This window comes from Symsagittifera roscoffensis, chromosome 1 (assembly GCF_963678635.1).
Source record: "Symsagittifera roscoffensis chromosome 1, txSymRosc1.1, whole genome shotgun sequence".
Lineage (NCBI taxonomy): Eukaryota > Metazoa > Xenacoelomorpha > Acoela > Convolutidae > Symsagittifera > Symsagittifera roscoffensis.
Genome location: NC_087062.1, coordinates 15,975,452 through 15,988,336, shown reverse-complemented (window position 1 = coordinate 15,988,336; position 12,885 = coordinate 15,975,452). Strand labels below are relative to the sequence as shown.

The 12,885-nt window shown below is 34.3% G+C and overlaps 1 protein-coding gene across 1 annotated transcript in view; it reads left to right on the top strand.

The window, feature by feature from the left end:
- The window catches only part of LOC134852955 (voltage-gated hydrogen channel 1-like), a 376,534-nt gene that overhangs the window by 224,943 nt on the left and 138,706 nt on the right, over nt 1-12,885 (top strand). The window lies entirely within an intron of this gene.

The window sequence follows — 12,885 nt, the reverse complement described above, 5'->3', positions numbered from 1 at the left end:
ACAAAGTATAAAAAATAGTCGTGAACTATCAAAATTTTTTAAGCAGTTTTGAAACTCCTTGTAAGTTTACATATTGCAGCGTTATCAAATCGGAACAAATAAATTTTCTCCGTTGAAGAATTTTATAACAGTATCAGTGAATCATTTGATAACTTAGTTTCTAATTTAGTTTAGTTCTGAGTTAAATCACATGCTTGTAATGACAAGGGTTCTGGGTGCGCGCCTCACTCGGAACACGTGTCTGTAATTCTTTCTTGCAATTTTTTTTACTGTCTGATTATTTTTGTTGGCTAAATAAACGAAGCATTGACTATTCTTAGTAGCATTTCACACTTCTACAATAGGGCCACTTTTTAAATTTTTATTAAACAGCGAACGTAGGGTTCTGTTACATATCCATGTTTTTTGCTAGCCCAGCTCGCAAATGAAATTGCTCATTTCACTTTTTGCCTTGTGCAAGTTCGCCTGTGTAAAAATAAAAAAAATTGTGATAATTCGTTTAAAATGTATCAACCAAAAATGCCGGATTTTTTGTTGCAATTAAGTTACCTGTAGATCTTTTGAACCAAATAAATTCTAAAAATTCAATGACTAAAGCCTTGTGTGTAGTTATTTTTTTTTATTTATCGTACTTCAATCTATTGATCACGCTTGCGATTAGCAAGCGTTATCAAATCGGAATGTAGGCTTTTTTCTGGTTAACAACTAGTTTAACAAAATTAATTGAATCAATTGCTGCTGAAATGCTCATTTTCATGAAATTTCAAATTGAAGTGCCTTTTTAAATGGCATTTATTTTATCTGGTACTATTTTTTATCTGCCTGCTTTTTAAAGCATGGATTTTTAATTTTTTTTCTACTATGGTTGAAATAGCTGTCATTTTATTAAGTCTGATTTCGAATAATTTTGTGTTTTAAAAAGTTTTTTTTTCGATTAAATGGTTTCGCGGCTAAGGTTGTATTGGCTTAGTCAGATTATATTGCGTCGTTTTGAAAGCTGGCAAGTTCCTTTTCGAGAAAAATTAAATATTACAAAAATGTATTGGATTGGGTTTTTTCATTTTTTTAAACGCTTTCGAATTTTTTCTTTGTTTTGCTAAATTTGATTTTCAAAAAAGACGTCAATAAAAAAAATTCCTGCTCATCTGTGTGACAGCACAATCTTCTAATCTCTTTTTGCCTCACCCCCTTACTCACTACAGCGTTTGAAAAAATTTGGGTGGAATATTTGACCCAAATTTGAATTTTTCTCGTTTTCTCAAAAACTACTCTCCCAAATGAGAATTTTGAGTTCATTGAATAGAACTGTTTGTCGATTTTTTCCTCGCGCATTCGACTACGCTCAATTTTTCTTTTATGCAACAAGTTGTGGCTCTCAATATTTTCATTTTCAAAATTTCGTTTTTCCGTTTTTTTTCAATGTTTTTTTTTGTCTTTTCTCGAAACTACCAAGTCTGAAGTCCCAAGTCTGAAGCTTTGGCTTTAATCGAATTAATGGGTCTTGGGAAGCTGCCCTGAATAATCGACGATGTCCAATTTTTTGAAACACAAAAGTTATGGCCCTCTAAAAAATTAGTACTTGGTTTTTGTACCGTTTTTTGAAACTTTTTGATTTGACTCGAAAACTACCCTCCGATATATTGAGTTCTGGTGTTCAATCAAAATAACAGGTTGTTTGAATCTCTTCTGCATAAGCGGCTTTTCAAAGATATTAAAAAAAAGTGTTAAACAAAAGATATAGCCCTTGGAAAAGTTAATACTTGGTTTTTGTACCGTGTTTTGAAAACTGTTCTCGATAACACCTTGCTAATTCTTAGGTTAAGCGTTCAATCGAGAAACCCGATTTTGGAAATTTTTTCTGCTTAAGCGGCCACAATTTTTTTTTCGGAAAAATCTGGAGTTTTTGATCGTTTGACCATTTTTTTAAAAAAATTTTTCGACTTTTCTTGGAAAAACTACCCTATGAAATTTTAGACGAAGGGTTCAATCGAAAGAACCGCTTGCTATAATTTTTCCTACAGAAGCGGGGACTCCTCAGTTTTTTGTAAGAAAAATGTGATATTTCAGGGAAGATTCCTATTTCTCAAAGATGTTCAGTCTTCTCAATTATTTTAGTAGAGAAACAAAGGTTTTGAGCATAGTCTATTTTTTGAAATTACCCATTTTGTTTTGCATCATTATAATAAATTCCAAAAAAATCAATCAGTTACCTCTTGCTTTAGCTGGGCCCCAAGTTGTTTTTTATCAAGATTTACGAACATTTTGGTTTACCTATTTTTTTGTTGTTTCTACTAAAGCAAGTGTGAGCGCAGTGTTATAATGTTAGTCTCTATACCTAAGCCTAACTCACTCATTTCAGTGATTTTTTTCTAAATACTAGTTTTTGAGGGACAAAATTGTAGCAATTAAGCCAAGATGTGAAAAGATATACTTGCAGTAATTTTTTTGTAAATTTACAGATTGACATTATCCTGGATTATTTTCAGCTCCATTTTCTGCACCTATCTCTGATGTCAAACGCGTATCTTTCGGCGGATATAAAGTATTTTTTTTAAAGCGCTCAAAAAATCACTTTCACTCGAGTAAAGGTGAGGTAAGCTAATTGGTCCGGATTTTTTCCCTCCAAAAGTCAAAAGAAAATTTTCACTTCTTGCTGTTTTTGGGAATTGGTTTTCTTCTTTTTTGCGTTTGTGAAGTGCAGCTTCACCCCTGCATCGAAATTTTGGATGATATCCATTTTTTGAGTTGTTTATGTCACAGAAAACTTAATTTGATGGAAATTGAATTTTTTCCAACTGTCTGCTGGCTATGTTATTGGTGGCTAGTTTCAGTAAAATTACAAGCGGTCGTGGAGGACGTGATACTCTTTTTTTCTTTCCGCGCACAATCAGCTACCACAAATAATCATCGGAGAGAGTTGAGTGATTGGAGCGACAATAAAATTTGGTTTGAAATTTTTGATTTTTGGTCAATTTTGAATGAGTGAGCAGGCTTACAATAGTTTACTATAATAGCTGAAAAGCTTTTTTTAGTATTTTTGCGCCTTTTCTGAAACAAAAACGTCAAAAAATTCAAAAAACCGCAATTTTTTGTTATTTTTTGTCACACCACGCAGAAAAAAACTTCTATGATTTGAAAAAAAAAAGTTTTTCTATTTTTTAAGACTATGGTCGGAATATTATGCGCTCTTTGCACAGCAACCGACTATCCTTGGCCTTATTTCACTTAGAGCTCGTCTTTGCATTTTCCTTGCGTGTGTTTGCAGAGCACAGCTTCGCCTCTGTGTAGAAATTGAGGACAAAGCTACCAGTGGTTTATATTTGAGGATGTTTCTTCTTGGTCAATTGGCGATAGAATTACATCTTAATTTTGATTTAATTTCATCTAATCATTGAAAATTGATTAATATGAATAGATGAGCGAAATAAAAGCTTGCTCAATGAAAAGTTCGCCCAAGGAAACTTCGCTATCAAAGGATGAGGCGTGAAATTAGAGCATGCCTTGGCCAAGTGGCGTATTTTGAGCTTGCCGCTTTTTGCGTCATCGCAAAGTGCAGCTTCGATTCTTTGTATAAATAGGTTTGTGGATTAATTAATCTAATCCCAACACATCTTCGCTCAAAGAAAACTTCAGGCTCAAATTTATTTTTTTTCGCGATTTGACTTTTGATTTCTTTTTAAGTTCAGTTAATTTCCTTTGTTACAAGGAAGGCAAATCCCTCTATCGAACAGCGAAGGTGTAAAAGTCACGAAAAACGTGATCGACTTCTAGTTTCGAAAGTGGAAGTAAAGTTTCAAATTTCCCAGGAAATAAAAACTTTTCTTAATTATCCAGTTTTCTCAAATTGGGTAATTTTATAGATAGACCCCCCTCCAAAAAAAATAGACAGACCAAATTAAGATATTCCACCCCATTATTTAATTCGCATCAATTTTTGGATTTGAAACGGCTTTGGGGGGAGTAGGATGTTAACTTGATCCAAAAAAAGTATCAGTCATATAGTTGTTAGTTTGTTATTTTTGAAAATAACATACAATTTGGCAACCCTGATCTTGAGAGTGAGAGATAGCGCGCTCCTCTGAATGCGGTTTTTCGTCAAAACGTTCCAAAAAGTGCTCAAAAGCTTCCTTTAAGGCTGTTTAAATATTTGGCTGTGCGAGCACGCAAGATCTCTTTAATCGACCTAAATGCTCTACCCACTCTCGAGGAAATCCGAGATCCGCGCATTGCTCTTTTTATGAAGCTTTTTTAGCGATTAGAGAGCATTTTGCTTAAAGATACACAACTTGTGTAAATGAATGCCGCTGACCGACTGCTTTGCGTGGCAGACAGTACATGCGAATTATTTGCAAACTATATATTATTCACTTGATTTATCAGCAGGCTCTTTAGACTAGACGTTGCAACGTTTCGTCAGAGAAATGAAAAATTGTCTGACTGATCGAAAATAGATATTTCTTATGTAATACGCAGAAATAAATTGTAGCTAGTGACGTATCAACTGATCCACTTGCATGCTCGGGGATTTTTTATCGGAGGATTGAAAAATTTTCTCGGTTTGAAGGCCAACCATTTTGGCTTGGCTTTTTTTCACTATACAGTTTTTTCCACCTATCTATCTTTACAGTACTGTTGTTAAAACTCATCAAAGAGAGCACTAGTTTTGTTTTCGAGAATAATAATGAAATAAAAATTTTCATTCATATTCGGGAATCTAAATTTTTTGTTAGTTTTTTGTAATTTTTATTGAAATTAGACATTTTATTTTTGATAGGTGCCTGGAGCCCAAAGTTTTTAGCTCGAAGTGTGAAGCTCCAAAAGTCAGTGTTTATGACCATTTAAAGCAATTTTTTCGATTTAGTTTTTTCAAAAAACTTGATAATTGTTATTTGATGCTATGAGTGAGAATTGATTTTCCATCCTCTTTTTGCATTGTGATATGCAGACTGGTTTTTTTTAATGAATGTCATTTTTTGTGTGCGTAGTGTGATGAGGCAACTATACGAAGGCGTAGAACATGAGTGAATAAGTCATACTCGACAACAGTTCTCTCCGAATAATGAATAAAAAAATTCTTTTGCCGAACAATTTTGATTATTTTGAAGTTGATGTTTCCAAAGAAGCGCTAAATGAAGCTTCTCCGTTTTTTCCTGGAGAACTAAGCTTTTCACAATTTCAATGAAAACTTAAAATCTAATTTCGAGCGAGTAGTTCTTTAAAAAATTTCAAACCGGTTTTTTCTCGACGCCCGAACAAATTTTTTAAATCCACACAGAATTTTCCGACCAGAATTTTTCAAGAAAACAATTCTAAACTGAAGAAAAAAACTTATAAGCCGAATAAACAAAAATTTCGATTTTCAATTTTAAAAAAACCGAAAGAGTTTGAAGTAATTATAGCTATAATAACCTTAAAATTATAGTCCAATTAAATTGGGATGTCAGCCAATTTTGTCTAAATTAGTCCCCAAACCGAAAATGTGAAGACCAGTTTTTCTTGACACGGAGAATTTTTTGTGGATTTTTTTAAGAATCTGAATCACGAACAATCGGGCCTCAATATGACACCGCTCGTGACCACTCACGAACTTTTCACAAGGTAGGCAAAATTGGCGGGAAAAAAATTAAAAACAGGTTTTAATTCATACTTTTTTTCGCTCATCGAGTGGTTGGAACAATGAAATATACAAAATATTCAAATCAGCAACCTGCGATTTTAATTGTCTGTAACGATTGAAATTTGAAAATGGATAGTTTTGTTACATGCTACTAATCTCCGTGCTAGGCTTTCCTTTTTGAGTAGTTTAGGAGAAATGACGTTTTTTGTATTTGTGTTAGTTAAACGAAAAACTTCGAAAAAATTTACTTTTATATTGCCCTTCAGTTTAAGTTGTTTTGTAGCCAGATCTTTCCTCTCGATTCAAGCACATTAAGCTAATAGCGTGGTGTCATCGAAGCAAATTAGGAAAAAAGCATCAACATGTTTTCTAGAACCTGCCCTTGATGAACCGTTTTCAATTTCAGTCCAGCATGATTACGAATTGAAATTTTCGAATCATGCTATAAAATGTACAACAACTCTGATTACGATCCTTTAATTAGGAGATCAGCCCTTATACCAGATGCAGTGGTCTATGGAACTTCTAGAAGTGCAATTATCGATGATTCCTTATCACAACCTAGTCTCTTGTCTCTTCGCACGGGGTCCAGGTCCTCAATTTCGGGATCTGGATTGCCTAACGAAATTACTGATGATATCCTAATGGAACGGTCTTCTCTAACGCGCACGATTGTCAATACCAATCCGTTAAACAATAACGCTCTCCTGAGAAGGGATGCTAGAGATTCCTATTCTCAAGTAAAATCAGATATTGATTGGTCAACCTTCGATTTCAAAAATGATCCTTACTATATTGAAAAGCGAGAGCAGCTCAAATCCAAAACAGCATCAACGGCATCGATGGACGACATTGTTAATGAAAATCTATCATACGATCAGAAATTGAGAGCAGTTGCTGAACAGCTAAGAGAGTTAGAAAAAGGTCCTCAAATTGTAGACAGTGTGTTGACAACAAGGTTCGAGAAACCTTCGATGATCCATTATAATAAATTCATTATAATTATTCCAAAAAAATCAATCAGTTACCTCTTGCTTTAGCTGGGCCCCAAGTTGTTTTTTATGAAGATTTACGAAAATTTTGGTTTACCTATTTTTTGTTGTTTCTACTAAAGCAAGTGTGAGCGCAGTGTTATAATGTTAGTCTCTATACCTAAGCCTAACTCACTCATTTCAGTGATTTTTTTTCTAAATACTAGTTTTGAGGGACAAAATTGTAGCAATTAAGCCAAGATGTGAAAAGATATTATACTTGCAGTAATTTTTTTGTAAATTTACAGATTGACAATATCCTGGATTATTTTCAGCTCCATTTTCTGCACCTATCTCTGATGCCAAACGCGTATCTTTCGGCGGATATAAAGTATTTTTTTTTAAAGCGCTCAAAAAATCACTTTCACTCGAGTAAAGGTGAGGTAAGCTAATTGGTCCGGATTTTTTCCCTCCAAAAGTCAAAAGAAATTTTTACTTCTTGCTGTTTTTGGGAATTGGTTTTCTTCTTTTTTGTGTTTGTGAAGTGCAGCTTCACCCCTGCATCGAAATTTTGGATGATATCCATTTATTGAATTATTTATGTCATTTATGTCACAGAAAACTTAATTTGATGGAAATTGAATTTTTTCCAACTGTCTGCTGGCTATGTTATTGGTGGCTAGTTTCAGTGAAATTACAAGCGGTCGTGGAGGACGTGATACTCTTTTTTCTTTCCGCGCACAATTAGCTACCACAAATAATCATCGGAGAGAGTTGAGTGATTTGAGCGACAATAAAATTTGGTTTGAAATTTTTGATTTTTGGTCAATTTTGAATGAGTGAGCAGGCTTACAATAGTTTACTATAATAGCTGAAAAGCTTTTTTTAGTATTTTTGCGCCTTTTCGGAAACAAAAACGTCAAAAAATTCAAAAAACCGCAATTTTTTTTTATTTTTTGTCACACCACGCAGAAAAAAACTTCTATGATTTGAAAAAAAAAGTTTTTCTATTTTTTAAGACTATGGTCGGAATATTATGCGCTCTTTGCACAGCAACCGGCTATCCTTGGCCTTATTTCACTTAGAGCTCTTCTTTGCATTTTCCTTGCGTGTGTTTGCAGAGCACAGCTTCGCCTCTGTGTAGAAATTGAGGACAAAGCTACCAGTGGTTTATATTTGAGGATGTTTCTTCTTGGCCAATTGGCGATAGAATTACATCTTCATTTTGATTTAATTTCATCTAATCATTGAAAATTGATTAATATGAATAGATGAGCGAAATAAAAGCTTGCTCAATGAAAAGTTCGCCCAAGGAAACTTCGCTATCAATGGATGAGGCGTGAAATTAGAGCATGCCTTGGCCAAGTGGCGTATTTTGAGCTTGCCGCTTTTTGCGTCATCGCAAAGTGCAGCTTCGATTCTTTGTATAAATAGGCTTGTGGGTTAATTACTCTAATCCCAACACATCTTCGCTCAAAGATAACTTCAGGCTCAAATTTATTTTTTTTTCGCGATTTGACTTTTGATTTCTTTTTAAGTTCAGTTAATTTCCTTTGTTACAAGGAAGGCAAATCCCTCTATCGAACAGCGAAGGTGTAAAAGTCACGAAAAACGTGATCGACTTCTAGTTTCGAAAGTGGAAGTAAAGTTTCAAATTTCCCAGGAAATAAAAACTTTTCTTAATTATCCAGTTTTCTCAAATTGGGTAATTTTATAGATAGACCCCCTCCAAAAAAAATAGACAGACCAAGTTAAGATATTCCACCCCATTATTTAATTCGCATCAAATTTCTGATTTGAAACGGCTTTGGGGGGGAGTAGGATGTTAACTTGATCCAAAAAAGTATCAGTCATATAGTTGTTAGTTTGTTATTTTTGAAAATAACATACAATTTGGCAACCCTGATCTTGAGAGTGAGAGATAGCGCGCTCCTCTGAATGCGGTTTTTCGTCAAAACGTTCCAAAAAGTGCTCAAAAGCTTCCTTTAAGGCTGTTTAAATATTTGGCTGTGCGAGCACGCAAGATCTCTTTAATCGACCTAAATGCTCTACCCACTCTCGAGGAAATCCGAGATCCGCGCATTGCTCTTTTTATGAAGCTTTTTAGCGATTAGAGAGCATTTTGCTTAAAGATACACAACTTGTGTAAATGAATGCCGCTGACCGACTGCTTTGCGTGGCAGACAGTACATGCGAATTATTTGCAAACTATATATTATTCACTTGATTTATCAGCAGGCTCTTTAGACTAGACGTTGCAACGTTTCGTCAGAGAAATGAAAAATTGTCTGACTGATCGAAAATAGATATTTCTTATGTAATACGCAGAAATAAATTGTAGCTAGTGACGTATCAACTGATCCACTTGCATGCTCGGGGATTTTTTATCGGAGGATTGAAAAATTTTCTCGGTTTGAAGGCCAACCATTTTGGCTTGGCTTTTTTTCACTATACAGTTTTTTCCACCTATCTATCTTTACAGTACTGTTGTTAAAACTCATCAAAGAGAGCACTAGTTTTGTTTTCGAGAATAATAATGAAATAAAAATTTTCATTCATATTCGGGAATCTAAATTTTTTGTTAGTTTTTTGTAATTTTTATTGAAATTAGACATTTTATTTTTGATAGGTGCCTGGAGCCCAAAGTTTTTAGCTCGAAGTGTGAAGCTCCAAAAGTCAGTGTTTATGACCATTTAAAGCAATTTTTTCGATTTAGTTTTTTCAAAAAACTTGATAATTGTTATTTGATGCTATGAGTGAGAATTGATTTTCCATCCTCTTTTTGCATTGTGATATGCAGACTGGTTTTTTTTAATGAATGTCATTTTTTGTGTGCGTAGTGTGATGAGGCAACTATACGAAGGCGTAGAACATGAGTGAATAAGTCATACTCGACAACAGTTCTCTCCGAATAATGAATAAAAAAATTCTTTTGCCGAACAATTTTGATTATTTTGAAGTTGATGTTTCCAAAGAAGCGCTAAATGAAGCTTCTCCGTTTTTTCCTGGAGAACTAAGCTTTTCACAATTTCAATGAAAACTTAAAATCTAATTTCGAGCGAGTAGTTCTTTAAAAAATTTCAAACCGGTTTTTTCTCGACGCCCGAACAAATTTTTTAAATCCACACAGAATTTTCCGACCAGAATTTTTCAAGAAAACAATTCTAAACTGAAGAAAAAAACTTATAAGCCGAATAAACAAAAATTTCGATTTTCAATTTTAAAAAAACCGAAAGAGTTTGAAGTAATTATAGCTAAAATAACCTTAAAATTATAGTCCAATTAAATTGGGATGTCAGCCAATTTTGTCTAAATTAGTCCGCAAACCGAAAATGTGAAGACCAGTTTTTCTTGACACGGAGAATTTTTTGTGGATTTTTTTAAGAATCTGAATCACGAACAATCGGGCCTCAATATGACACCGCTCGTGACCACTCACGAACTTTTCACAAGGTAGGCAAAATTGGCGGGAAAAAAATTAAAAACAGGTTTTAATTCATACTTTTTTTCGCTCATCGAGTGGTTGGAACAATGAAATATACAAAATATTCAAATCAGCAACCTGCGATTTTAATTGTCTGTAACGATTGAAATTTGAAAATGGATAGTTTTGTTACATGCTACTAATCTCCGTGCTAGGCTTTCCTTTTTGAGTAGTTTAGGAGAAATGACGTTTTTTGTATTTGTGTTAGTTAAACGAAAAACTTCGAAAAAATTTACTTTTATATTGCCCTTCAGTTTAAGTTGTTTTGTAGCCAGATCTTTCCTCTCGATTCAAGCACATTAAGCTAATAGCGTGGTGTCATCGAAGCAAATTAGGAAAAAAGCATCAACATGTTTTCTAGAACCTGCCCTTGATGAACCGTTTTCAATTTCAGTCCAGCATGATTACGAATTGAAATTTTCGAATCATGCTATAAAATGTACAACAACTCTGATTACGATCCTTTAATTAGGAGATCAGCCCTTATACCAGATGCAGTGGTCTATGGAACTTCTAGAAGTGCAATTATCGATGATTCCTTATCACAACCTAGTCTCTTGTCTCTTCGCACGGGGTCCAGGTCCTCAATTTCGGGATCTGGATTGCCTAACGAAATTACTGATGATATCCTAATGGAACGGTCTTCTCTAACGCGCACGATTGTCAATACCAATCCGTTAAACAATAACGCTCTCCTGAGAAGGGATGCTAGAGATTCCTATTCTCAAGTAAAATCAGATATTGATTGGTCAACCTTCGATTTCAAAAATGATCCTTACTATATTGAAAAGCGAGAGCAGCTCAAATCCAAAACAGCATCAACGGCATCGATGGACGACATTGTTAATGAAAATCTATCATACGATCAGAAATTGAGAGCAGTTGCTGAACAGCTAAGAGAGTTAGAAAAAGGTCCTCAAATTGTAGACAGTGTGTTGACAACAAGGTTCGAGAAACCTTCGATGATCCATTATAATAAATTCATTATAATTATTCCAAAAAAATCAATCAGTTACCTCTTGCTTTAGCTGGGCCCCAAGTTGTTTTTTATGAAGATTTACGAAAATTTTGGTTTACCTATTTTTTGTTGTTTCTACTAAAGCAAGTGTGAGCGCAGTGTTATAATGTTAGTCTCTATACCTAAGCCTAACTCACTCATTTCAGTGATTTTTTTTCTAAATACTAGTTTTGAGGGACAAAATTGTAGCAATTAAGCCAAGATGTGAAAAGATATTATACTTGCAGTAATTTTTTTGTAAATTTACAGATTGACAATATCCTGGATTATTTTCAGCTCCATTTTCTGCACCTATCTCTGATGCCAAACGCGTATCTTTCGGCGGATATAAAGTATTTTTTTTTAAAGCGCTCAAAAAATCACTTTCACTCGAGTAAAGGTGAGGTAAGCTAATTGGTCCGGATTTTTTCCCTCCAAAAGTCAAAAGAAATTTTTACTTCTTGCTGTTTTTGGGAATTGGTTTTCTTCTTTTTTGTGTTTGTGAAGTGCAGCTTCACCCCTGCATCGAAATTTTGGATGATATCCATTTATTGAATTATTTATGTCATTTATGTCACAGAAAACTTAATTTGATGGAAATTGAATTTTTTCCAACTGTCTGCTGGCTATGTTATTGGTGGCTAGTTTCAGTGAAATTACAAGCGGTCGTGGAGGACGTGATACTCTTTTTTCTTTCCGCGCACAATTAGCTACCACAAATAATCATCGGAGAGAGTTGAGTGATTTGAGCGACAATAAAATTTGGTTTGAAATTTTTGATTTTTGGTCAATTTTGAATGAGTGAGCAGGCTTACAATAGTTTACTATAATAGCTGAAAAGCTTTTTTTAGTATTTTTGCGCCTTTTCGGAAACAAAAACGTCAAAAAATTCAAAAAACCGCAATTTTTTTTTATTTTTTGTCACACCACGCAGAAAAAAACTTCTATGATTTGAAAAAAAAAGTTTTTCTATTTTTTAAGACTATGGTCGGAATATTATGCGCTCTTTGCACAGCAACCGGCTATCCTTGGCCTTATTTCACTTAGAGCTCTTCTTTGCATTTTCCTTGCGTGTGTTTGCAGAGCACAGCTTCGCCTCTGTGTAGAAATTGAGGACAAAGCTACCAGTGGTTTATATTTGAGGATGTTTCTTCTTGGCCAATTGGCGATAGAATTACATCTTCATTTTGATTTAATTTCATCTAATCATTGAAAATTGATTAATATGAATAGATGAGCGAAATAAAAGCTTGCTCAATGAAAAGTTCGCCCAAGGAAACTTCGCTATCAATGGATGAGGCGTGAAATTAGAGCATGCCTTGGCCAAGTGGCGTATTTTGAGCTTGCCGCTTTTTGCGTCATCGCAAAGTGCAGCTTCGATTCTTTGTATAAATAGGCTTGTGGGTTAATTACTCTAATCCCAACACATCTTCGCTCAAAGATAACTTCAGGCTCAAATTTATTTTTTTTTCGCGATTTGACTTTTGATTTCTTTTTAAGTTCAGTTAATTTCCTTTGTTACAAGGAAGGCAAATCCCTCTATCGAACAGCGAAGGTGTAAAAGTCACGAAAAACGTGATCGACTTCTAGTTTCGAAAGTGGAAGTAAAGTTTCAAATTTCCCAGGAAATAAAAACTTTTCTTAATTATCCAGTTTTCTCAAATTGGGTAATTTTATAGATAGACCCCCTCCAAAAAAAATAGACAGACCAAGTTAAGATATTCCACCCCATTATTTAATTCGCATCAAATTTCTGATTTGAAACGGCTGTGGGGGGGAGTAGGATGTTAACTTGATCCAAAAAAGTATCAGTCAT